The sequence below is a fragment of the Dendrobates tinctorius genome, unplaced genomic scaffold, assembly GCF_039654945.1.
Source record: "Dendrobates tinctorius isolate UK_male_01 unplaced genomic scaffold, ASM3965494v1 ptg000057l, whole genome shotgun sequence".
In the NCBI taxonomy this organism is placed as follows: domain Eukaryota; kingdom Metazoa; phylum Chordata; class Amphibia; order Anura; family Dendrobatidae; genus Dendrobates; species Dendrobates tinctorius.
This window is the reverse complement of record NW_027361725.1, coordinates 25749926-25774848: the sequence shown is the minus strand read 5'-3', so window position 1 is coordinate 25774848 and position 24923 is coordinate 25749926. Positions and strand designations below refer to the sequence as shown.

Sequence of the window (24923 nt, the reverse complement as noted above, 5' to 3'; positions counted from 1 at the left end):
GCCTCTCCTGACTGACTGCCTTCCTCCGCCTTGAGTTCCTCTCAGGCTGACCTGCTGTCAGCCTGCTGTCTCTCCCAGACTCTCGTCTGACTGACCTGTAATTCTAACCTTTCCCACTCTTTTATACTAACTCCACCAACCTCCCAGCACATCTCGTGTTACGAAGCAGGGTTCCACGAAGGGTGCTCTGCTACCCCCAGCCTGAAGCTGCTAGGTGAACCTACTGAACTATCCTGTGTGTGGGATGTAGATGTTGGAGTGTGGAAAGGAGTTCCCAACTTACCTAGGCGGTGGGGCACTACACCTTAGGAGAAGGTGCAGTACCTCTGTGGCAACTGAGCCTCAGGGGCGCCACATACCCCCCGTTAAACCCAGCACGTCCGCGGGCTGCAAGATAACAAAGTAGACAGCAAAGAAACATACAAAAATTTTGTAATGCATAACAACTTTTCTTATACTAATCTTCCTAGTATAGGAAGTACTCATTTTGAACGTTACAAACAATTCTATCTTAGATTCTATCTAAAATTTTTAATGCTAAGTACAATTCTCAATTCAAAGTGCTATTCTCTGTAACACATTTATTTTTCTAATTTCACTGTCTCTTCTAGACGCAAGACGCTGACCACAAGTACTTGGTCCGTCACCTGTCTACTTTCAATTCTTTATTCATATCACTCATCTCTATATCAGACATTCCTAATTCTTCTATCAAAGCCATTTCTCAGTTACTAATACTCAATAAACACATTATCAAATACTTCACAGTAAAACATTCAACAGTTATTCTTGTAAGGTGCTGGACACCGCTCCCAGCCGGGATCTCTTGCAGTGTCCTTTGAGGTAGACATCATCTTCGAAAAGTGTCCATGCAATAACATTATCTTCGCAGAGTCTCTAAATGTAAAACCAAGAGAGGGCACCTAAAGAGGTGCAACTATTTACAAGTAAGAGTTTTTGGATCACTCCAATTTCATGATCGCTAGTTCAAATTGTGAAAACGCTGCCATTGCAAAAACTAGGCAACAAAAGTGCTACCAGAAAAACAAAACATGATAGCCAAAACAACAAAGCACAACTGGTGCAAACAAACCCTCCTGGGTAACGAGAGTTACTGGTACATTCTTAATGCTGGTCCCCTCCTGGGGTTGGTATCCCCGTCCCAGACCCGATCTAGCACGACCTGGCCAGCCGCTGCAACCGCGGTACACCCCAGGGCCTTCTCAGTTGTCGGGACATCAGACATACCTGGGGCCTCCTGGCGGTGTGGTCTCTGCTCCAGTGCAGCAGCGGCAGTCACCGCAGATGTAGGTCCCTCCTGGGCGTGCGGCCTGTTCAGTCTCCATAAGGCCTCCTGCCTCAGTCGCAGACAGCACATCAGCTGGGCGATTTCGTCCTCCAGCTGCTGGCGGTTCATTTCCGAGATCGGGTCGGAGCCTTCAGCCATGGCGCCAGGGAGATCCGTTTCCCCGCGCTCCACAGGCCTCCTTCCCTCACTCTCCAAAATGGCGTTCTCTTGTTCTTCTTCCTGCCTTGGCCCCTTTCCCGCCACTGGCTTCTTCTGCCCCTCCTTCCGGGGGCGGCGTCTTCTTCCAGCGCCTCCATACCAAGCCAGTATACGAACCCCTCGGGGGGTGGGCCATGTCGCTGTCACATAGTAATTCAGGCAGGGAAGGCCCAATACTCTTCGCGGTCTTTTTTTAGGACTTCCCATCTCTTCACTCCCTTCTTCTCCACGCCAGTGGCCATTTCTAATGTCCATTTTACAGTCTATTAAAATTGGTCTTCTGCACATTTTCAAAAACACAAAGTCTCACAAATGTCAGGCACACAGAACCCGATGGCATCGGGTCTCGTCATCCTGTTCGTGACGCCAAAATTGGGTCGCCCCTCACACCCAGGGCAGCAGGGTACTCAGTACCGGGCCGGTGTCAGGGGGATGTGTCACAGCAGCGGTGACCCGGTCCCTGGCTTTGGGCTCCCAATATCAATGGCTGTGATGTCAATAGTGTTATAGCTTAGTTGAATAGTTTGTGACGCCACCCGTGGTGTTTGGCAAGTAAGATGTTGAGCCAACGCTGCTTGCAGATCCAGTGGGACTGATGGTGTGGTGCAGCAAAGATGGTGTAGCTCCCAACAGGTGGAGCTGTAGTCCCAGGGCAGTGTGGGTGCAATGGATGAGGAGAGGCGCAGAATGGTATAGATGCTGGTACCCAGATGTAGCGGTGGTGAAGGTGTTAGCGACGAATGAATGGAGGACACCAGGGCTTGTAGTTTCAAAGCTTTACTCACAGTTCGTGATACCCGCTGGTGCCCGCCTCCGTGCCGTGTCCTCTGGGGTAGAGACTCAGTCAACCTCCCGGGCAAGTCAGGGTTCTCCTCTCCAACACTCCGCCATGTGCCTTTCCTGAACGACTCCTCTATTGCGCCTTTTAATGTGAAGAGCTCCAGTACCGTAGTTCTCTGGAATTCCTCCTGTCAGATGTTCCTAGAACCTTACTTGTATGACAGACAGCTGTAGCCTCTATCGGGGACTCCTCTCAAAGTCCTGGCTCGCAAATCGGTTGCTGTTGTGTCCCAAGTCTTAGATGGGAGTAATGCATTTACAGCCAACTACTCCACCGGTGTCTGCTGCAGAACCATAAGTGTCCATACAACCTCGGGGACCGGGCCCCGGCCTTGCGCTGAGAACCTATAGGCAGGGTTCCTCTTCCAACCCACAACTCCTCTCTGTTCTCCTACTCCTTCGTTCCGCGCTGTTCCTTCTCCCTCTTATGGAAGCTTAGGTTGCAGGTCTACGTCTTTCTCCTTCTCTTCTCTTTCCTGTGCCAGCTGGCTCAGATCACTGAGGCAGCTGCAGCACTCTTTCCTCTCTTCCTCTCCTAGGGAGCTCATTCCACTAAGACCAGTCCTCAGCCTCTCCTGACTGACTGCCTTCCTCCACCTTGAGCTCCTCTCAGGCTGACCTGCTGTCAGCCTGCTCTCTCTCCCAGACCCTCGTCTGACTGACCTGTAATTCTAAACTTTCCCACTCTTTTATACTAACTCCACCCACCTCCCAGCACATCTCGTGTTACGAAGCAGGGTTCCACGAAGGGTGTTCTGCTACCCCCAGCCTGAAGCTGCTAGGTGAACCTACTGAACTATCCTGTGTGTGGGATGTAGATGTTGGAGTGTGGAAAGGAGTTCCAAATTACCTAGGCGGTGGGGTACTACACCTTAGGAGAAGGTGCAGTACCTCTGTGGCGACTGAGCCTCAGGGGCGCCACAGAAACCCCCCACAAGTGACACCATTTTGGAAACTAGACCCCCCAAGGAGCTTATCTAGATATGTGGTGAGCACTTTGAACCTCCAAGGACTTCACAGAAGTTTATAACGTAGAGCTGTGAAAATAAAAAAAATCATATTTTTTCCACAAAAATGATCTTTTTGCCCCAAAATTTTTATTTTCACAAGGGTAACTGGAGAAATAGGACCCCAAAAGTTGTGCAATTTGTCCCCCCAAGAAGCTTATCTAGATGTCCTGAGTACGCTGATAGCCCATATGTGGGAGTAAACTACTGTGAACGCCTTACTGCAATCCTTGGGAAGCAGAATGCACAAATCCACAAAAGGTGAAGAATTGGTTTTATTTTTACGCTGTTCCTCGTGCGGTATTAGTGATTAGGCAACTTTATTCCTCGGGTCGGTATGATTACAGCGATGTCAGATTTATATCCTTTTTCGTGTTTAGCTTCTGTCACACACTAAAAGACGCTTTTTTTGGAAGAATTTTTAGTAAGAAATTTTTGCATTGCCGTATTTTGAGAGCTATAATTTTTCCATATGTCGGCCGACAGAGTCATGTGCAGGCTTGTTTTTTGCGGGACGAGCTGACATATTTATTGATACCATTTTCGGGCGCATAACATTTTTTGATCGCTTTCTATTCCAATTTTTGTGGAGGCAGAATAAAGAAAACCCAGCAATTCAGGAATTGTTGTTTTTTTTTTCTCCATTCCGCATGTGGTAAAATTGGTAAGGTAGTGTTTTTCTTCGGGTCAGGACAATTACAGTGATACCTCATTTATATCTTTTTTTTATGTTTTGGTGTTTTTTACACAATAAAAACTTTTACAGAAAAAAGAATTATTTTTGCATCACTTTACTCTGCGAGCTATAACTTTTTTAATTTTTCCGTGATGACGCTGTATGGCAGCTTGTTTTTTGCAGGACATTTATATCCTTGTTTTTGCTCGCGTGTTATTAAGTATAATTTGCTACTTTTATATGTTTTTTTTAACGGCATTCATTGAAGGGGTTAACTAGGGTGACACTTTTATAGATGGGATTTTTACGGACACGGTGATACCAAACGTGTATTTTTTTTGTTTATTTTTTTTTTTTTTACATAAAAATGTGTATTTTTAGGGGAATTTTTTATTACTTTTATTATTTTTTTTTTTATAATTTTTTTAAAAAAATATATTTTTTTTTACCTGGACCCTTTATGGGACTTTTACTTTCATTTCAGGTATTATACATTGCAATACTCCAGCATTGCAATGCATTATACCCTATGGAAAAAGCTGCTGAGACCATGCTGTGAGCTGAATGACCCAGAGGTTGTCATGACAACCCCTGGGTCACCATGGCACAGATCGGGCCCTGAGATTACATCGCGGGGTTGCCGATCTGAGGCAGAGGGAGCCCCTGACACTCTGCCTCCCCTCTGAATGCTGCGATCGCGCTCGATTGCAGCAGTCAGGGGGTTAACAGGGGGGGCGGCGCTCCTGGCTGTCAGTGCAGGAAGCTCAGCCATTGCAGCGCTGAGCTCCTGCTCTGATCGGGCAGGAGATGCTGAAATTTCAGCATCTCCTGCCCGATCGATGCTGTCTTTGGTCAGTCAGATTGACTGACCAATCACAGCGCTTGGGGTGCAGGGACCAACTGCAAGGGTTCCTGCTCCCCTTGCCGTGCCTATCAGCTGTCTATGAGAGTTGTCGGGACTGAACTACCGCTGCGTGTTTACACGATGTGGTAGTTCAAAGGCATGACGGGGATAGCCCGTCAGGGTGCGGGAAGTTACATCCTGCCATGACGGGCTATCCCCGTCAATGGACATTAAGGGGTTAAATGGGAGAACTTGCACAATTGGTGGCTGGCTGACTACTTTTCTTTCCCACTGTATCTATCCAGGTGTTTCTCGCAAAATTAGAATTTTGCCAAAAAGTTAATTTATTTTAGTTATTCAATACAAAAAGTGAAGCTCATATATTATATAGAGTCATTACTAACAGAGTGATCTATTTCACGTGTTTATTTCTGTTAATGTTGATGAGTATGGCTTACAGCCAATGAAAACCCAAAAGTCATTATCTCAGTAAATTAGAATACTTTATAACACCAGCTTAAAAATGATTTTAAAATCCGAAATGTTGTCCTACTGAAATGTATGTTCAGTAAATGCACTCAGTACTTGGTCAGGGCTCCTTTTGCGTCAATTACTGCATGAATGCGGTGTGGCATGGAGGCGATCGGCCTGTGGCGCTGCTGAGGTGTTATGGTAGCCCAGGTTGCTTTGATAGCAGCCTTCAGCTCCTCTGCATTGTTGGGTCTAGTGTCCAGGCCCGGATTGATGATCTGGAGAACCGGGCAGATTCCCGGTGGGCCGGCGGCTCTGAACTACAAAATGGGCCGCTGACTAGGCTCTGCGTGCGCTCGCGCTCCTGTTGGTGCACGCGCTGATAAGGGCCGCAGTGGCTGCGTCAGTGTGCGAGCGCGGCCCTCATCAGTGCGGGCAAGCAGAGCGTGCGCACACACAGAGCCGAGTCAGAAATTTGAAAGGGCCGCCTGGGCGCGCACAGGACGCCTCTCTGCTCTCCTCCAGGGGCGACGCTAACATCACAGCTCTGGGGCTCTTGTCCTCCTGTGCAGCTGGCTCTGAGGGAGAGAGCAGCGCAGCAATCAAGATGAAACGGCAGCATAAGGTCAGGTCAGCATAGGTGGCTGCTCCCAGGGAGAGATTAGCTCCTGGTGACAGCTTCTCCTGCTCTCATCTGCTAGTATCCCGGTAGAGAGGAGACACCGGGGGATGTGCAGGGACAGAGCTTCTGTGAGCAGGAGAAGCTGAAGAGCTGCACATGGACACCAGCCTCCCCTGCACCACAGAGAACAGTGTGTGTGAGCTGTATGCACGTGGGTGGCTCTGTATATGTGTGAGGTTGTGTTTATGTGTGAGGCTATGTGTGTGACTGTGTGTGTGTGAGGTTGTGTGTATGTGTGAGGTTGTGTTTATGTGTGTGTATGTGTGTGGCTGTGTGTATGTGTGTGGCTGTGTGTTTGTGTGAGGCTGTGTGTATGTGTGTGGCTGTGTGTATGTGTGTGGCTGTGTGTATGTGTGTGGCTGTGTGTGTGTGGCTGTGTGTGTGTGGCTGTGTGTGTGAGGCTGTGTGTGAGGCTGTGTGTATGTGTGAGGCTGTGTGTATGTGTGAGGCTGTGTGTGAGGCTGTGTGTGAGGCTGTGTGTATGTGTGTGTATGTGTGTGTATGTGTGTGGCTGTGTGTATGTGTGTGGCTGTGTGGCTGTGTGTATGTGTGTGGCTGTGTGGCTGTGTGTATGTGTGTGGCTGTGTGTATGTGTGTGGCTGTGTGTATGTGTGTGGCTGTGTGTATGTGTGTGGCTGTGTGTATGTGTGTGTGTGACTGTGTGTGTGGCTGTGTGTGGCTGTGTGTGGATGTGTGTGGCTGTGTGTGGCTGTGTGAGGCTGTGTGTGGCTATGTGTGAGGCTGTGTGTGGCTATGTGTGTGGCTGTGTATGTGTGTGACTGTGTGTGTGGCTGTGTGTGTGTGTGTGGCTGTGTATGTCTGCTAGTATCCCGGTAGAGAGGAGACACCGGGGGATGTGCAGGGACAGAGCTTCTGTGAGCAGGAGAAGCTGAAGAGCTGCACATGGACACCAGCCTCCCCTGTACCACAGAGAACAGTGTGTGTGAGCTGTATGCACGTGGGTGGCTGTGTATATGTGTGAGGTTGTGTTTATGTGTGAGGCTGTGTGTGTGAGGCTGTGTGTATGTGTGAGGCTGTGTGTATGTGTGTGACTGTGTGTATGTGTGTGACTGTGTGTATGTGTGTGGCTGTGTGTGTGTGTGGCTGTGTGTGTGTGTGGCTGTGTGTGTGTGTGGCTGTGTGTGTGTGGCTGTGTGTATGTGTGTGGCTGTGTGTATGTGTGTGGCTGTGTGTATGTGTGTGGCTGTGTGTATGTGTGTGACTGTGTGTATGTGTGTGACTGTGTGTATGTGTGTGACTGTGTGTATGTGTGTGGCTCTGTGTGCATGTGTGTGGCTGTGTGTGCATGTGTGAGGCTATGTGTGTGGCTGTGTGTATGTGTGTGGCTGTGTGTGTGGCTGTGTGTGTGTGTGTGGCTGTGTGTGTGTGTGAGGCTGTGTGTGTGTGTGTGACTGTGTGTGTGTGGCTGTGTGTGTGTGTGTGGCTGTGTATGTGTGTGTGTCTGCTAGTATCCCGGTAGAGAGGAGACACTGAGGGATGTGCAGGGACAGAGCTTCTGTGAGCAGGAGAAGCTGAAGACACCAGCCTCCTCTGCACCACAGAGGATAGTGTGTGTGAGCTGTATGTACGTGTGTGGCTGTGTGACTGTATGTGTGTGGCTGTGTGTATGTGTGAGCTGTATGTATGTGTGTGGCTGTGTATGTGTGAGGCTGTGTGTGTATGTGTGAGGCTGTGTGTGTATGTGTGAGGCTGTGTGTGTATGTGTGAGGCTGTGTGTGTATGTGTGAGGCTGTGTGTTTGTGTGTGTATGTGTTTATGTGTGTGTATGTGTGTGGCTGTGTGTATGTGTGTGGCTGTGTGTATGTGTGAGGCTGTGTGTGGCTGTGTGTATGTGTGAGGCTGTGTGTATGTGTGAGGCTGTGTGTATGTGTGAGGCTGTGTGTATGTGTGAGGCTGTGTGTATGTGTGAGGCTGTGTGTATGTGTGAGGCTGTGTGTGTATGTGTGGCTGTGTGTGTATGTGTGGCTGTGTGTGTATGTGTGGCTGTGTGTGTATGTGTGGCTGTGTGTGTATGTGTGGCTGTGTGTGTATGTGTGGCTGTGTGTGTATGTGTGGCTGTGTGTGTATGTGTGGCTGTGTGTGTATGTGTGGCTGTGTGTGTATGTGTGAGGCTGTGTTTATGTGTGTGTATGTGTGAGGCTGTGTGTATGTGTGAGGCTGTGTGTGGCTGTGTGTATGTGTGTGGCTGTGTGTATGTGTGAGGCTGTGTATGTGTGTGGCTGTGTATGTGTGTGTGAGGCTGTGTGTTTATGTGTGAGGCTGTGTGTGTATGTGTGTGTCTGTGTGTATGTGTGTGGCTGTGTGTATGTGTGTGGCTGTGTGTATGTGTGTGGCTGTGTGTATGTGTGTGGCTGTGTGTATGTGTGAGGCTGTGTGTATGTGTGAGGCTGTGTGTATGTGTGAGGCTGTGTGTATGTGTGAGGCTGTGTGTATGTGTGTGGCTGTGTGACTGTATGTGTGTGGCTGTGTGTATGTGTGAGCTGTATGTATGTGTGTGGCTGTGTATGTGTGTGTGAGGCTGTGTGTGTATGTGTGAGGCTGTGTGTGTATGTGTGAGGCTGTGTATGTGTGAGGCTGTGTATGTGTGAGGCTGTGTGGCTGTGTGTGTATGTGTGGCTGTGTGTGTATGTGTGGCTGTGTGTGTATGTGTGGCTGTGTGTGTATGTGTGAGGCTGTGTTTATGTGTGTGTATGTGTGAGGCTGTGTGTATGTGTGAGGCTGTGTGTGGCTGTGTGTATGTGTGTGGCTGTGTGTATGTGTGAGCTGTATGTATGTGTGTGGCTGTGTATGTGTGTGTGAGGCTGTGTGTGTATGTGTGAGGCTGTGTGTGTATGTGTGAGGCTGTGTATGTGTGAGGCTGTGTATGTGTGAGGCTGTGTGGCTGTGTGTGTATGTGTGGCTGTGTGTGTATGTGTGGCTGTGTGTGTATGTGTGGCTGTGTGTGTATGTGTGAGGCTGTGTTTATGTGTGTGTATGTGTGAGGCTGTGTGTATGTGTGAGGCTGTGTGTGGCTGTGTGTATGTGTGTGGCTGTGTGTATGTGTGAGGCTGTGTATGTGTGTGGCTGTGTATGTGTGTGTATGTGTGAGGCTGTGTGGCTGTGTGTGTATGTGTGAGGCTGTGTGTGTATGTGTGAGGCTGTGTTTATGTGTGTGTATGTGTGAGGCTGTGTTTATGTGTGTGTATGTGTGAGGCTGTGTTTATGTGTGTGTATGTGTGAGGCTGTGTGTATGTGTGTGTATGTGTGAGGCTGTGTGTATGTGTGTGTATGTGTGCGGCTGTGTGTGTGTGGCTGTGTGTATGTGTGTGGCTGTGTGTATGTGTGTGGCTGTGTGTGTGGCTGTGTATGTGTGTGTGTGTGTGTCTCTGCTAGTATCCCGGTAGAGAGGAAACATGGGGGGGATGTGCAGGGACAGAGCTTCTGTGAGCAGGAGAAGCAGAAGAGCTGCACATGGACTCCAGCCACCCCTGCACCACAGAGGGCAGTGTGTGTGAGCTGTATGTACATGTGTGACTGTGTGTATGTGTGTGTGGCTGTGTGTATGTGTGAGGCTGTGTGTATATGTGAGGCTGTGTTTATGTGTGAGGCTGTGCGTGTGTGTGAGGCTGTGTGTATGTGCGTGGCTGTGTGTATGTGTGTGTGTGTGTGTGTGTGGCTGTGTGTGTGAGGATGTGTGTGGCTGTGTGTGTGGCTGTGTATGTGTGTATGTGTGAGGCTGTGTGTCTGTGTGAGTCTGTGTGTGTATGTGTGAGGCTGTGTGTGTGAGGCTGTGTGTATGTGTGTGAGGCTGTGTGTATGTGTGAGGCTGTGGCTGTGTGTATGTGTGAGGCTGTGGCTGTGTGTATGTGTGAGGCTGTGGCTGTGTGTATGTGTGAGGCTGTGTGTGTATGTGTGAGGCTGTGTGTGCATGTGTGAGGCTGTGTTTGTGTGTATGTGTGAGGCTGTGTGTATGTGTGTGGCTGTGTGTATGTATGAGGCTGTGTGCATGTGTGTGTGTGTTGCTGTGTGTGTGTGTGAGGCTGTGTGTGTGGCTGTGTGTATGTGTGTGGCTGTGTGTATGTGTGTGGCTGTGTGTATGTGTGTGGCTGTGTGTATGTGTGTGGCTGTGTGTATGTGTGTGGCTGTGTTTGTGTGAGGCTGTATGTGTGTGTGGCTGTGTGTATGTGTGTGGCTGTGTGTGTGGCTGTGTATGTGTGTGTGTGTCTGCTAGTATCCCGGTAGAGAGGAAACACAGGGGGATGTGCAGGGACAGAGCTTCTGTGAGCAGGAGAAGCTGAAGAGCTGCACATGGACTCCAGCCACCCCTGCACCACAGAGGGCAGTGTGTGTGAGCTGTATGTACATGTGTGGCTGTTTGACTGTGTGTATGTGTGTGTGGCTGTGTGTATGTGTATGGCGGTATGTATGTGTGAGGCTGTGTTTATGTGTGAGGCTGTGTTTATGTGTGAGGCTGTGTTTATGTGTGAGGCTGTGTTTATGTGTGAGGCTGTGTTTATGTGTGAGGCTGTGCATGTGTGTGGCTGTGTGTATGTGTGTGGCTGCGTGTGTGTGTGGCTGTGTGTGTGGCTCTGTGTGGCTGTGTGTATGTGTGTGGCTGTGTGTATGTGTGTGGCTGTGTGTGTGGCTGTGTATGTGTTTGTGTCTGCTAGTGAGGCTGTGTGTATGTGTGTGTATGTGTGAGGCTGTGTGTATGTGTGTGGCTGTGTGTATGTGTGAGGCTGTGTGGCTGTGTGTATGTGTGTGGCTGTGTGTATGTGTGTGGCTGTGTGTATGTGTGTGGCTGTGTATGTGTGTGGCTGTGTGTATGTGTGTGTGTGTGTGTGTGTGTGTGTGTGTGAGGATGTGTGTGGCTGTGTGTGGCTGTGTGTATGTGTGTGGCTGTGTATGTATGTGTGTGGCTGTGTGTGTGTGGCTGTGTGTATGTGTGTGGCTGTGTGTATGTGTGTGGCTATGTGTGTGGCTGTGTGTATGTGTGTGTGAGGTTGTGTGTATGTGTGATATGTGTGTGAGCTGTGTGATACGTGTGAGCTGTGTGTGAGCTGTGTGATACATGTGTGTGATACATGCATGTGTGAGCTACTTGTGTGTGAGCTACTTGTGTGTGAGAGCTGTGTGATACATATGTGTGTGAGCTGTGTATGTGAGCTGTGTGATACGTGTGTGTGAGCTACGTGTGTGATACGTGTATGTGTGATATGTGTGTGATACGAGTCTGATTGATATATGTGTATGTGTGATATACGTGTGTGTGAGCTACTTGTGTGTGTGTGAGCTGTGTAATACGTGTGTGTGTGTGTGAGCTGTGTGATAAATGCGTGTGTGCATGAGCTGTGTGTGAGCTACTTGTGTGTGTGAGCTGTGTGATACATGTGTGTGTGTGTGAGCTGAGTGTGTGTGAGCTGTGTAATACGTGTGTGTGCTACTTGTGTGTGTGAGCTGTGTGTGATACATGCGTGTGTGCGTGAGCTGTGTGTGAGCTACTTGTGTGTGTGAGCTGTGTTATACAGGCATGTGTGTGTGAGCTGTGTGTGAGTGTGAGCTGTGTGATACGTGTGTGTGTGTGTGTGCGAGCTACTTGTGTGTGTGTGCTGTGTGATACATGTGTATGAGATACGTGTGTGATACGTGTGAGCTGTGTGAGCATGAGCTACTTGTGTGTGAGCTGTGTGATACATGCGTGTGTGTGAACGTGAGCTGTGTGTGAGCTGTGTGATGCATGCGTGTGTGAGGGTGCGCTGTGTGTGTGAGCTACTTGTGTGTGATACATGCGTGTGTGTGCGCTGTGTGATATATGTGTGTGATACGTGTGTGAGCTACTAGTGTGAGTATGAGCTACTGTACTTGTGTGTGTGTGTGAGCTGTGATACATGCGTTTGTGAGCTGTGCGTATGTGAGCTGTGTGTGAGCATGAGCTGTGTGTGAGCATGAGCTGTGTGAGCTACTTGAGTTTGTGAGTTGTGTGATACATGTGTGTGTGATACGTGTGAACTGTGTGATCATGAGCTGTGTGATACATGCGTGTGTGATACGTGTGAGCTGTGTGTGTGAGCATGAACTGTGTGTGTGAGCTGTGTGATACGTGTGTGTGTTACTTGTGTTTGTGAGCTGTGTGATACGTGTGTGTGAGCGTGAGCTGTGTGAGCTACTTGTGTGTGTGAGCTGTGATACAGCGTGCGTGATACGTGTGAGCTGTGTGTGTGATACTTGTGAGCTGTGTGTGATACGTGTGAGGTGTGTGTGTGATACGTGTGAGCTGTGTGTGTGATACGTGTGAGCTGTGTGTGATACGTGTGAGCTGTGTGTGTGATACGTGTGAGCTGTGTGTGATACATGTGATCTGTGTATGTGTGATACGTGTGAGCTGTTTGTGTGTGGTACGTGTGAGCTGTGTGTGCGTGATACCTGTGAGGTGTATGTGATACGTGTGCGGTGTGTGTGATACGTGTGAGCTGTGTGTGTGTGATACGTGTCCCACAAAAAATAAGACCTCACTTGACTCGGTGGGTCAAAACATAGAAAAATTATAGCTCTCAAAATGTGGTGATGCAAAAACTATTTTTACAATAAAAAGCGTCTTTTAATGTATGACAGCTGCCAAACATAAAAATCAGTCATAAATAGTAAATGAAACCCCCCTTTAGTTAGGGAAAAGTAATAAAATTAAAAATAAATGTATTTCCATTTTCCCATTAGGGTTAGGGCTAGGGTTAGCGTTGGGGCTAGGGTTAGGGCTGAGATTAGGGTTAGGGGTGTGTTGGGGTTGGAGTTAGAATTGGGGGGTTTCCACAGTTTAGGCACATCAGGTGCTCTCCAAATGCAACATGGCGTCTGATCTCAATTCCAGCCAATTCTGCGTTGAAAAAGTCAAACGGTGCTCCTTCCCTTCCAAGGTCTGCCATGCGCCCAAACAATGGTTACCCCCACATATGGGGTATCAGCCTACTCAGGAAAAATTGCGCAACAACTTTTGTGGTCCAATTTCTCCTGTTACCCTTAGGAAAATAAAAATTGGGGGCAAAAATATCATTTTTGTGGAAAAAAAATATGATTTTTTTAATTTTATGGCTCTACGTTATAAACTTCTGTGAAGTTCTTGGGTTTCAAAGTGCTCACCACACATCTAAATAAGTTCCTTGGGGGGGTCTAGTTTCCAAAATGAGGTCACTTGTGGGGGTTTCAACAGATTAGGCACATTAGAGGCTCTCCAAACGCGACATGACACCCGCAGACTATTCCATCAAAGTCTGCAATCCAAAACGTCTCTACTTCCCTTCCAAGCCCAGACGTGTGCCCATACAGTAGTTTTCTCCCACATATGGGATATCAGCGTACTCAGGACAAATTGGACAACAACTTTTGGGGTCCAATTTCTCCTGTTGCCCTTGGAAAAATAAAAAAATTGGGGACTAAAAGACCATGTTTGTAGAAAAAAAATATGATTTTTTTATTTTCTCGCCCGGGTGTTATAAACTTCTGTGAAACACTTGGGGGTTCAAAGTGCTCACCACACATCTAGATAAGTTCCTTGGGGTGTCTAGTTTCCAAAATGGGGTCACTTGTGGGGGGTTTCCACAGTTTAGGCACATCAGGGGTTCTTCAAAGGCAACATGACACCCGCAGACCATTCCATCAAAGTCTGCCTTCCAAAACGTCACTACTTCCCTTCCGAGCCCCGACATGTGCCCATACAGTAGTTTTCTCCCACATATGGGATATCAGCGTACTCAGGACAAATTGGACAAAGCAACGTACTCAGGACAAAACTTCTGTGAAGCAATTGGGGGTTCAAAGTGCTCACCACACATCTAGATAAGTTCCTTGGGGGGTCTAGTTTCCAAAATAGTGTCATTTTGGGGGGTTTCCACTGTTTTGGCACATCAGGGGCTTTCTAAATGCGGCATGGCGTCCGATCTCAATTCCAGCCAAAAAAGTCAAATGGCGCTGCTTCCCTTCTGAGCTCTGCCATGCGCCCAAATAGTGGTTTACCCCCACATGTGTGGTATCAGCGTACTCAGGACAAATTACGCAATAACTTTTGGAGTCCTGTTAACCTTGGGAAAATAAAATTTGGGGGTGAAAAGATAATTTTTGTGGAAAAATATGATTTTTAATTTTACGGCTGTACGTTATAAACTTCTGTGAAGCTCTTGGGGGTTCAAAGTTCTCACCACACATCTAGATAAGCTCCGTTGGGGGTCTAGTTTCAAAAATGGTGTCATTTGTGGGGGGTATCCACTGTTTTTGGCACATCGGGGGCTCTCCAAACGTGGCATGGCGTCCGATCTGAATTCCAGCCAATTTTGCAGTGAAAAAGTCAAACCTTCCCTTCTGAGCTCTGCAATGTGCCGAAACAGTGGTCCCCCCCCACATATCAGGTATCAGTGCACTGAGGACAAATTGCACAATAACTTTTGCAGTCCAATTTCTCCTGTTACCCTTGGTAAAATAAAAAAAATTGGACCTGAAGTAATTTTTTTGTGAAAAAAAGTTAAATGTTCATTTTTTTTAAACATTCAAAAAATTCCTGTGAAGCACCTGAGGGGTTAATAAACTTCTTGAATGTGGTTTTGAGCACCTTGAGTGGTGCAGTTTTTAGAGTGGTGTTACCTTTGGGTATTTTCTATCACATAGACCCCTCAAAGTGACTTCAAATGTGATGTGGTCCCTAAAAATAAAATGGTGTTGTAAAAATGAGAAATCGCTGGTCAAATTTTAACCCTTATAACTTCATAACAAAAAACATTTTGGTTCCCAAATTGTGCTGATGTAAAGGAAACATGTTGGAAATGTTACTTATTAAGGTTTTTGTGTGCCATATCTCTGTGATTTAAGGGCATAAAAATTCAAATTTGGAAAATTGCAAAATTTTCAAACTTTTCGCCAAATTTCCATTTTCACAAATAAACGCAAGTTATATCAATGAAATGTTGCCACTATCATGAAGTACAATGTGTCATAAGAAAACAGTGTCAGAATGACCAGGATCCATGGAAGTGTTCCAGAGTTATTACCTCATAAAGGGACAGTGGTCAGAATTGTAAAAATTGGCCCTGTCATTAACATGCAAACCACCCTTGGGGGTTAAGGGGTTAATAAATATGTTGACTCAGACAGAATCCAATTCCACCCTGCTCAATCCCCATCACAGCCAGAGTTGGAGGAGCTCCCCTTGTGTGTCCTGGAGGGTGACGAGGATGAGATGGTGGTCAGTGAGGCCGAGGTTCCTGATCTGGGGGTTTCTCGGGAAAATGTTGGCATTGCTCAGATGCGAGATCTTACCCGAAAAAGTGCATTTGAAAATGTGTCTGTGATAGATGGGGTTGCTCAAGATCTGGGGGCTGACAGCAGGTTCCCATACTTCGCCATGAATGGCAAGTCACCTTATCAGGTGACCACACTGAGGGGAGGGAAGATAGTGGAGAAGCTCTTGGTTCCAGGTCCCTACCGGTGGAGGGTTTTAGACATGACCCATGATGACAAAACACAGGAAAAATAATGCAGATGTTCTATTGTCCAGTGTGTTACTGGTAGATCCTAAATTATTGTAGGTTCTGCCCCACCTGCCAGAAAATCGCACAACAAATCGCTCCCTCTACTCACTTCTGAAGTCCCCTAGTTCCATTACCGGCGATAGAGGTCCCATTTGAAAGGATTGCCATGGATCTAGTGGGTCCTCCAGTTAACTCTGCACTAGAGAGCAAGTTCCTAGGCAAGTGGAAAGGCCCATATGAGGTGGTGGAGAAACTGAGCAAAGTGAATTACAAGGTAAACCAGCCAGGCCGAAGGAAGCCACACCAAATATACCATGTGAACTTGCTCAAGCCATGGCGAGATAGGGAATTGCTCCAGAGCGGGGTGCCACCTGGTACGTATGGACTGTGTTGCAGCGTTTTGTTTTCAATGTTGTTTTTCCTGTTTTAGCTAGAAAGGCTGAGTTTATTTTCCCCACGTGTTGGTTTATGCTACCTTAAAATAAACCAACGAGGATTTAAAAAGACAGTGTTCCCATTTTCTACCTACGTATACCGCCACGTGAGTTGAACTACCACAATTTAGATATATATATATATATACTAGCTGAAGAGCCTGGCGCTGCCCAGGCATAGTAACTAACTGTGGTTAGTTATAGCAAATTATAATTATCCTCCATCCCATAGTCCCGTGCCCATATACCCATCATACATATCTACGATCCCATAGGCCCGTGCCCATACACCCATCTTACATATCCTCCATCCCATAGTCGAGTGCCCATATACCCATCACACATCCTCCATCCCATAGTCCCATGTCCATATACTCATCACACATCCTCCATCCCATAGTCCCATGCCCATATACCCATCATACATATTCGCCATCCCATAGTCGAGTGCCCATGTACCCATCACACATCCTTCATCTCATAGTCCCATGCCCATATACCATCATACATATCCTCCATCCCATAGTCCCGTGCCCATATACCCATCATACATATCCGCCATCCCATAGTCCCGTGCCCATATACCTGTAATACATATCCTCCATCCCATAGTCCAGTGCCCATATACCCATCACACATCCTCCATCCCATAGTCCCGTGCCCATATACCCATCACACATCCTCCATCCCATAGTCCCGTGCCCATATACCCGTCATACATATCCTCCATCCCATAGTCCAGTGCCCATATACCCATCACACATCCTCTATCCCATAGTCAACCATTATGACATCATAATGAGCGGTGGGGCTTGCAACCTATGATGACATCAGCGTCGCCATTGCAACCATTATGACATCATAACGAGGGGCGGGGCTTGATACACACACTTTTTCCCCATTAAGTAGATAGGGGCAAAATTGTTTGGTGAATTGGAATGCGCGGGGTAAAATTTCGCCTCACAACATAGCCCAGGATGCTCTCGGGGTCCAGACGTGTGATTGTGCCAAATTTTGTGGCTGTAACTGCGACGGTGCGGATGCCAATCTCGGACATACACACACATACATACATACACATCCACATTGAGCTTTATATATTAGACTAGCTGAAGAGCCCGGCGCTGCCCGGGCATAGTAAATAACTGTGGTTAGTTATAGCAAATTATAATTATCCTCCATCCCATAGTCCGTGCCCATATACCCATCATACATATCTACAATCCCATAGGCCCGTGCCCAAATACCCATCATACATATCCTCCATCCCATAGTCGAGTGCCCATATACCCATCACACATCCTTCATCCCATAGTCCCATGCCCATATACCCATCACACATCCTCCATCCCATAGTCCCGTGTCCATATACCCATCATACATATCCTCCATCCCATAGTCCCGTGCCCATATACCCATCATACATATCCGCCTTCCCATAGTCCCGTGCCCTTATACCCGTCATACATATCCTCCATCCCATAGTCCAGTGCCCATATACCCATCACACATCCTCCATCCCATAGTCCCGTGCCCATATACCCGTCATACATATCCTCCATCCCATAGTCCAGTGCCCATATACCCATCACACATCCTCCATCCCATAGTCAACCATTATGACATCATAATGAGCGGTGGGGCTTGCAACCCATGATATCATCAGCGTCGCCATGGCAACCATTATGACATCATAATGAGGGGCGGGGCTTGACACACACACACTTTTTCCCCATTATGTAGATAGGGGCAAAATTGTTTTGTGAATTGGAACGCGCGGGGTTAAAATTTCGCCTCACAACATAGCTAGGACGCTCTCAGGGTCCAGACGTGTGACTGTGCCAAATTTTGTGGCTGTTGCTGCGACGTTGCGGATGCCAATCCGGACATACACATACATACATACACACGTACATACACACATACATACACACCCACATTGAGCTTTATATATTATATATATATATATATTATATATATAATATATATATTATATATGTTATATATATTATTATACATTATATATATATATATATATATATATAAATCCTGCAGACATTTATCTAATATATATATATAAATATATATATATATATATATAAAATATAGATATGTATATGTGTATATATAGATATATAATGCAATGCATATTGTATATCTTATTCTACATGTATATATTGTATATAATACCCAATTATGAACAGTAATGTAAAAAATTTTAGGAAGGTGTAGTTAGAATCCTTTCAAAAATAGAAGTGTTAATAGTTTATTTTTTATAAATTACCAAAGTGAATGATGAAAAGCGCAATACTCAATATTTGGCGTCACCACCCTTTGTATTCAAAGCATCAATTCTTCTAGGTACACTTGCATAAAGGGAGGGATTGTATGATTATAGTTAGATGTACTAGGGTACTAGTAACCAATGATACCAAACTGGAGATAATGGTCATCATTTTGATATGTAGCTGGAAGTACGTTCATTAACAGAGGCAGATGTATTGGAGGTTTAAAATTGGGTGTGGATCAGCCAAACTCTGCTACAAGTGTGAGGTTGTGGAAGACAATTTCATGTCACAGATCATAAACCATAGTAAGAGTGAGCACAACAACACACAAGGTAGTTATATTGCAATAGCAAGGTCTCTCGCAGGTAAAAATTTCAAAGCAGACAGGGGTTTCAAGATGTGATATTCAAACTCTTTTGAAGAAACTCCAAAAAAATGGTCAGTGTTGTGAAGCGTAGATGCAGTGGTCAAGGAAACTTAGAGACACATCATGCTTCCCTTCAAACTCAGAAGATGCCCAACAATGCCATCAGCTCAGAGCTGGCAACAACCAGTTTGACGTGGAAAAACATGGTCAAGCACCTCAATTTTGCATGAAAACGTAAGCAAAGACTCAACTATGCCCATAAATAGGAAGTAGTGTAAGGAGGTGACAGTGGCCGTCATATTCTCCCCTGGACATTGTTCACATTTTATGCGTGCAGTTCCAGAGCGTTTATAAGTATTATTGTGTTTATTTACTGCAATGTGAATGTATTTGATATGTGTTATGTACAGAATTAGGGATAGTATAGAAGATAGTAGAGGACCATAGTGGGATTAGAATAGAGGGGGCATACTAGAGATAGGGAATAAGAGTATTAGCCTAGGTATAGTCAGCATATGGGTTTTCCAGACTGGGAGGCGATACAGAGTAGTGTAGTGCAGAACAGTGAGGATATAGTGCAGACACTTCCTGGTTAAGTGAGCAGAGCCCGGGCAGCCTTGCCCAGGGCAAGAAGTGCATACGCAGCAGTGAGTAAGGACAGTCGGACAGCCGTGGGGACAGAGTTGCTTCGGCAAGAAGGGGCCCCAGGTTGAGTGGTGTGCAGACAGTCACCAGCTTAAATGAAACCAACCTGAACAGGATCCGAGGGGCAGGTGAGACACAGTCCAAGTTAACTTTAGCACTTTCTTTACTGAGTACTTCACATGTTACATCCACAGTTGGTACATCATGACATTTACTGGTTTCCTCATCTTTCCCTTTCCGGCTGTCGCTTCTGTGCAGTACATGCCCAGACCGGACCATTCTAAACTGCTCCCCAGTTCCTTCCTGACCTGACCTTGCCATGATGACAATTCCTTCTGCCTGTTTCGCCCCAGACTCGAAATCATCAGTCACCAGGTTTGGTTGCCTCTGGTAAAGAATCCGGCCTGTCTGTACCGATCTTGTCGAAGCTCCAACTTCCTCCATCTCATCAGTCCAACCAAATCTTGCCATAAAAACATCTGCCCAGGCGATAAGTCGCCACATCTTTCCTTTCCTGCAGTGGCCCACTGCTATGACACACAGTGGCCGTGGGTAACATGGGCTGCAGCACTTGAACATTGCGTGGCTGCCGAGCTGTCCGGGCCTATAGCCCATGTTGACATTAGGGCACTCTGGCCCCATCTGACCTAACTTTCCGATAGCTTCCCTCTTAGTACCCAGCAGCCCCTCCTACAATTAACCCTCTAGAAAATATCCTATAAGGCTCCACTAGTATGCCTCCCACCTAGTGGCCCACAACAGAACTACACTTACCTGTATCTATAGGAATTATATACTAAAGTGCCCTCTAATGTCCCCCAAAAAGGATGCATTGACTTACCCTAACAGTGCATGAACATGGGTCACATATAATATACAATATTACATTAAAGGGACACAAGACAACATAATACAGTTCTCTACCATAAAAGATGAGCGATAATACATATTTCTATGTAGCAGTACCGCATGCATTTATCATAGACATTATCAATTAGCAATATGTAAACATTAACAATCAAAGGGCAAACCGAGGAAGGGAAGCAAGAAAGACATTATATCTCACCGCCTTATACTAACACTACAGCCCGTTGCCACGAATACCGCCCTGGCTACCTTACAGTAGGGTGCAGAAAAGTGGCAGCAGTTGCTCTGGACGTATTAGTCAAAATCTTGAATACTTGGCTGTATCAAAAGGCAGTTTGTTCACAAAAGGTTGCAGAGCGGTACAATAAGTGTCAAACAGTGAAACATGGTGGAAGCTTTGGGTTGCATTCAGCAAATGGAATTGATGATTTCCTCCAGATTGTTCAAGTCTTCAATGCTGAGAAATACAGGGAGATACTTATTCATCATGTAAAACCATTGGGGAGGAGTCTGATTGGCTCCAAATTTATTCTGCAGCCGGACAATGATCCAAATATACAGCCAATGTTATTATTAATTATCCTCAGTGTAAAGAAGAACATAGAGTCCTGGAAATGATGATCCGATGTGGGATTACATGAAGAGAGAGAAGGATTTACACAAACAAACGATCATAGTTTCAAGTCCCCCTAAGGTGACTAAACAACAAAGTGGAAAAAAAAACATAAAAATTCAAATCGTAGTCATTTCCTCAATTAAAAATAAAGAAATGTAAAGAAATACATGATTGTTATTGCAATGGAAAATAAATCTGACGCTCCAAAAACTGAAAATTAGAAATATTTATTTATTTAGCTTCATGGTCCACTGTGTTACAAAATTACGTGATGTTTCAGTCAACACAACCTCTTTCAAACATGCCCCGAGAGTTTGTGACTACCAGAGTACGTGGAGGTATACTGCACTATGAGAACTGTGACCGTTGTCACTCAGGGAAAAGCGCTCGTATTTCCCTATCCATGCATATTTGGCAATGTCACATCTGTAAAAGTCAGATCTATCGAAATATAACATTCAATAACACAATCACTAGATGCTGTAAAGAGGAAAAGAATCAGAATTGTTTTTGTCAGCTGCAAAACTGCAAAAAAAAATTAAATAAGATACAATCAAAATGTAGTATGTACTCCAAAATGGTAGGAATGAAAACATCAACCCGAAAGGCAAAAAACTAAAAGCCCTCACAATGCTCCATTAATGGACAAAGTACAAAAATGTTATGGGTCTCAGAAAATGGTGGCACAAGCAAAACTAAAATTTATTTTTACATGGAAGGAGTATAATTCAGCTCACCTTTAGTCGGTACCTTGTGAACTCAAAAGAAGCACAAGATCGCGTCTCTGCCAGACGCTAAGGTTATTGCTTGTAGAAGAAAAATATCCAGCTTCATAGATAAAATCAAAAACTTTTATTCAAATCCATTAAAATGAAAAATTAGCTGCTATGACATACTCTACCGGAGTGAAGCGGAGGAAGGGTAGAAATGGGAAAACTGAAGTACTGAAGCCCACACACTCTGATGTTCCACGTTGTGCCGACGTCACGGGAATCTGCACTAACATCACGCACTTGCGCAGTGTTGAGCAGGTCCCTGCACAGGCGCAGTGACGAGCGGCTCCACGCACTTGCGCAGTGACAATTGTCTCCACGCGCAAGTGCACTCAATCTGGGTGTACGTACCCAGCTTCATTGACTGTATGAGCATGTGCTGGAGCCACTGCGAGTGTGTCTGTGACCACGCTTCTCACTTCACATGCGAGGGGAGCCGCTCGACACTGCGCAAGCATGGGATATTAGAGCAGGTTCCCGTGACATCAGCGCACCCCGGAACATCAATCAGAGGGTGTAGGCATCATCAATATGATGAGCCCGTGACTAAAGAAAATGAAGCGCCACCATTATGACTGAAAGAGAAGATACTATATAACTATACATAGTGATTTTTGGAGATGATTATGATGACATGATGATTGAAAACAACGTATTAGTAATACACATTTCATGACTAACAACACACTGGGAACAGTTTAGTTGCTGCTAAAAATGGCGTAAAAGGTTCCCTTTAAGTTAATCAACTAGAAAATTTGGTGACTTTTGGCGTTTTCATGCCATTATGAATTAACTCAACTGAAATGGGAGGGGCTGTGGAGGAGCCAAGGCATGTGCTTGGCTACGCCCCCCATTGAAATGATCAAATTTGCCAGAATTTCCTATGACAGAAATGCTACTTTAGCCCTCAGCCCACCGAGGCACATGCCAAGTACTAGAGATGATGATGTTAAGGCTCACTTGGTGAGGTGGATCCTCCAAGATCAAGGTCAAGGTGGGCACGGACCACAAGCATCAGTGTAGCAGGCAGGTGATGCATGTGGTAGACAGGAAGCAGAGGAATTAGAGACCGCAGGTGGATAGGAGACTGGGAACAGGTAGCTGAAGTACTGGAAGCCGATGGCAGACAAGACACTTCCTGAAAATCACAGATAGGTAGCAGAGGTACTGCAGACAGGTAAAAGAGGTACTGGAAGCCTCAGGAAAACTAAAGTTTTAATGCCAAGACACAGGTGTGTATATAGGCCCATGCGGATGATCATATGGGATCACACAGGGCCATCTGCAAAGCCTGTTGTGGAGCATAAGAGTTTAGCAGACTGGGGTGAGGGAAGCAAGGCACGAATCCATGTCAGGTGCATAACAGCTGAATTCATTAAGTAGCGTGTGCCTGTTAATGAATTTGGCGCCTTATACTCTGTCAAGATTAGCGTAGCACGATCTTGTGCTGCTCAAGTCTTGGCGAATTGGCCCCGATGACTTTACACATGTAATTATTAGGTTGATTGGCTGCTTTAAAAGATTTCATTTTTGATTTCCCATAATTAAAAAACAGTATAAATGAGTGAAGCCTTATGGATTAATAATGGACATGATAAAATGTGTGCACAGTCACTGCATGACACTGGTCAGGGTACTCCGCACACCTTGCACTCGGCCAGGAGGTCCAGCCAGACACCAGTAACACACAAGTCTGGCTTTAAATTCTGCAGCTAAATAATGTGTCTTAATTTGTTTAGAGCCAAAGAGTGAAGGTAAAGGTTAAGACTGATAGAACAGAGCCAGGACAACGCGTGCACTGAATGTGAGACAAGATGTATGTCTTAAATTATTTATCTTTTTCAGGCTTTGTCAATACTGGTATAATTCAGACCTCAAAAGAGCCCCAGGAATCCACAAGCAGATCAATTCCTGCTGATAAAATCCCTGCGGAATCACAAAGTTTCAGATAGTAAGGAGGTTGTGGGGAGAGAGAGGGGGGATTGGAAATAGCTGTTTTTATTTTCTTTTAATAGATTTTTCTTACCCCTGAGGTGAGCAAGATGTTCATTTTTTTTAACTCCGATACTGCCAGAGGGAATGGAGGAGGAGCGGTGAAATAGTCTGCACCTTGCTGACAACCACTTCACTGTGTATTAACCCCTGAGTTCTTGGAAGATTTTTTTTTTTCTTTCAAATTAAATTCACCGGCAGTCTTTTATTTTAGATACATTTTTTTTTTTTTACTAAAACTTACATTATATTTTATTGCATTGATTGAAATGTCTGGTTAATTTGAGCGTCCCACATACACGCAATATGTTATAGCACAAACCTATTAAAGTTTTCATGTTACCTTCAAATCTTGGAGAAAAATCTTTGGATTTGAATGCAGCAATGTTTGCCCATGAGAGGCAGATTGATGTTACTTTGTATGGAATATTTGATTATTATAAACTCTTTGTATGTGTTTTTTTTATAACCAGCAATGGTACAGGTGGGCAGGTGTAGCGCCATCCTCCTGCTGCTTAATACATCTCTGTTTACGAATTGTTCCATGTTCTTCTATTCCAGCAACTTGTAATAACGAGATCAAGGCTCTGGAGGAGCAGAAACTTCACACTCTGGCACAAATCATTGACTCATAACAAGCTGATCACCATCCACATGATCTTTATGGATTTTCATTGAACATGTAGATAAGTTTTCTCTAACTGCAAGAAGTGAAAAATGGAGTGTACTGAGTCTTTTCTATAGATATGTATAAAGGAATACTAAATCTAGAAATAAATTACTAAATTAAACATTAAATTGTTTGTGAATCTGTAGCAAATACTGTATGTTCTTGAAACCATCACTCATATAGAAATCCTGAATAGAAAACAGGGGTTAAAGAATAAGGACGCCTTTGGTGGCATTTTATTTTCTTAAAGGGCATCTGTCAGTAGGATTAACCTTCCTAAGCCGTATATATGGGCATGTAGGTCATAGGAGGCTGAGTAAAATGATACCTTGATATCTGCAATGTGATGTTTTATTCCCGAGAAATCCATGTTTTTCTTATATGTAAATGAGCTGTTCCAGGCTATGGGCCGGAAATAGATCTGCATGGAAAACATGGATTTCTCTGGAATAAGAAATCGGATCACAGATATCAAGTTCTCATTTTATTCAGCTTCCTACGACCTACATGCCCATATAGGCGAATTAGGAGTGTTGATCTTAGTGATAGATTCCCTTTAACCCCTTTCTGCCATATGACATACTATCCCATCCATGTACCCTGGGACTTAATTCCCAAGGACGGGATAGTACGTCATAGAGATCAGCGGCGCTCACGGGGGGATCGCCGCTGATCACGGCTGGGTGTCAACTGATTATAGCCGGCACTATGCGTCAGGGGCGGTCACGGACC

General features: G+C 45.6%; 1 long non-coding RNA gene across 2 annotated transcripts in view; it reads left to right on the top strand.

Annotated features, from left to right (window-relative positions):
- Positions 1-24319, top strand: part of LOC141091996 (uncharacterized) — a 123012-nt gene extending 98693 nt beyond the window's left edge. The window contains exons 4-5 of one of the 2 annotated variants that reach the window (XR_012232640.1): positions 23375-23480; positions 24083-24319. This is a non-coding gene — a long non-coding RNA (uncharacterized lncRNA). The remainder of the gene's footprint in view (positions 1-23374; positions 23481-24082) is intronic. The other variant, XR_012232641.1, reaches the window with a different exon arrangement.
- Positions 24320-24923: the final 604 nt, after the last annotated feature.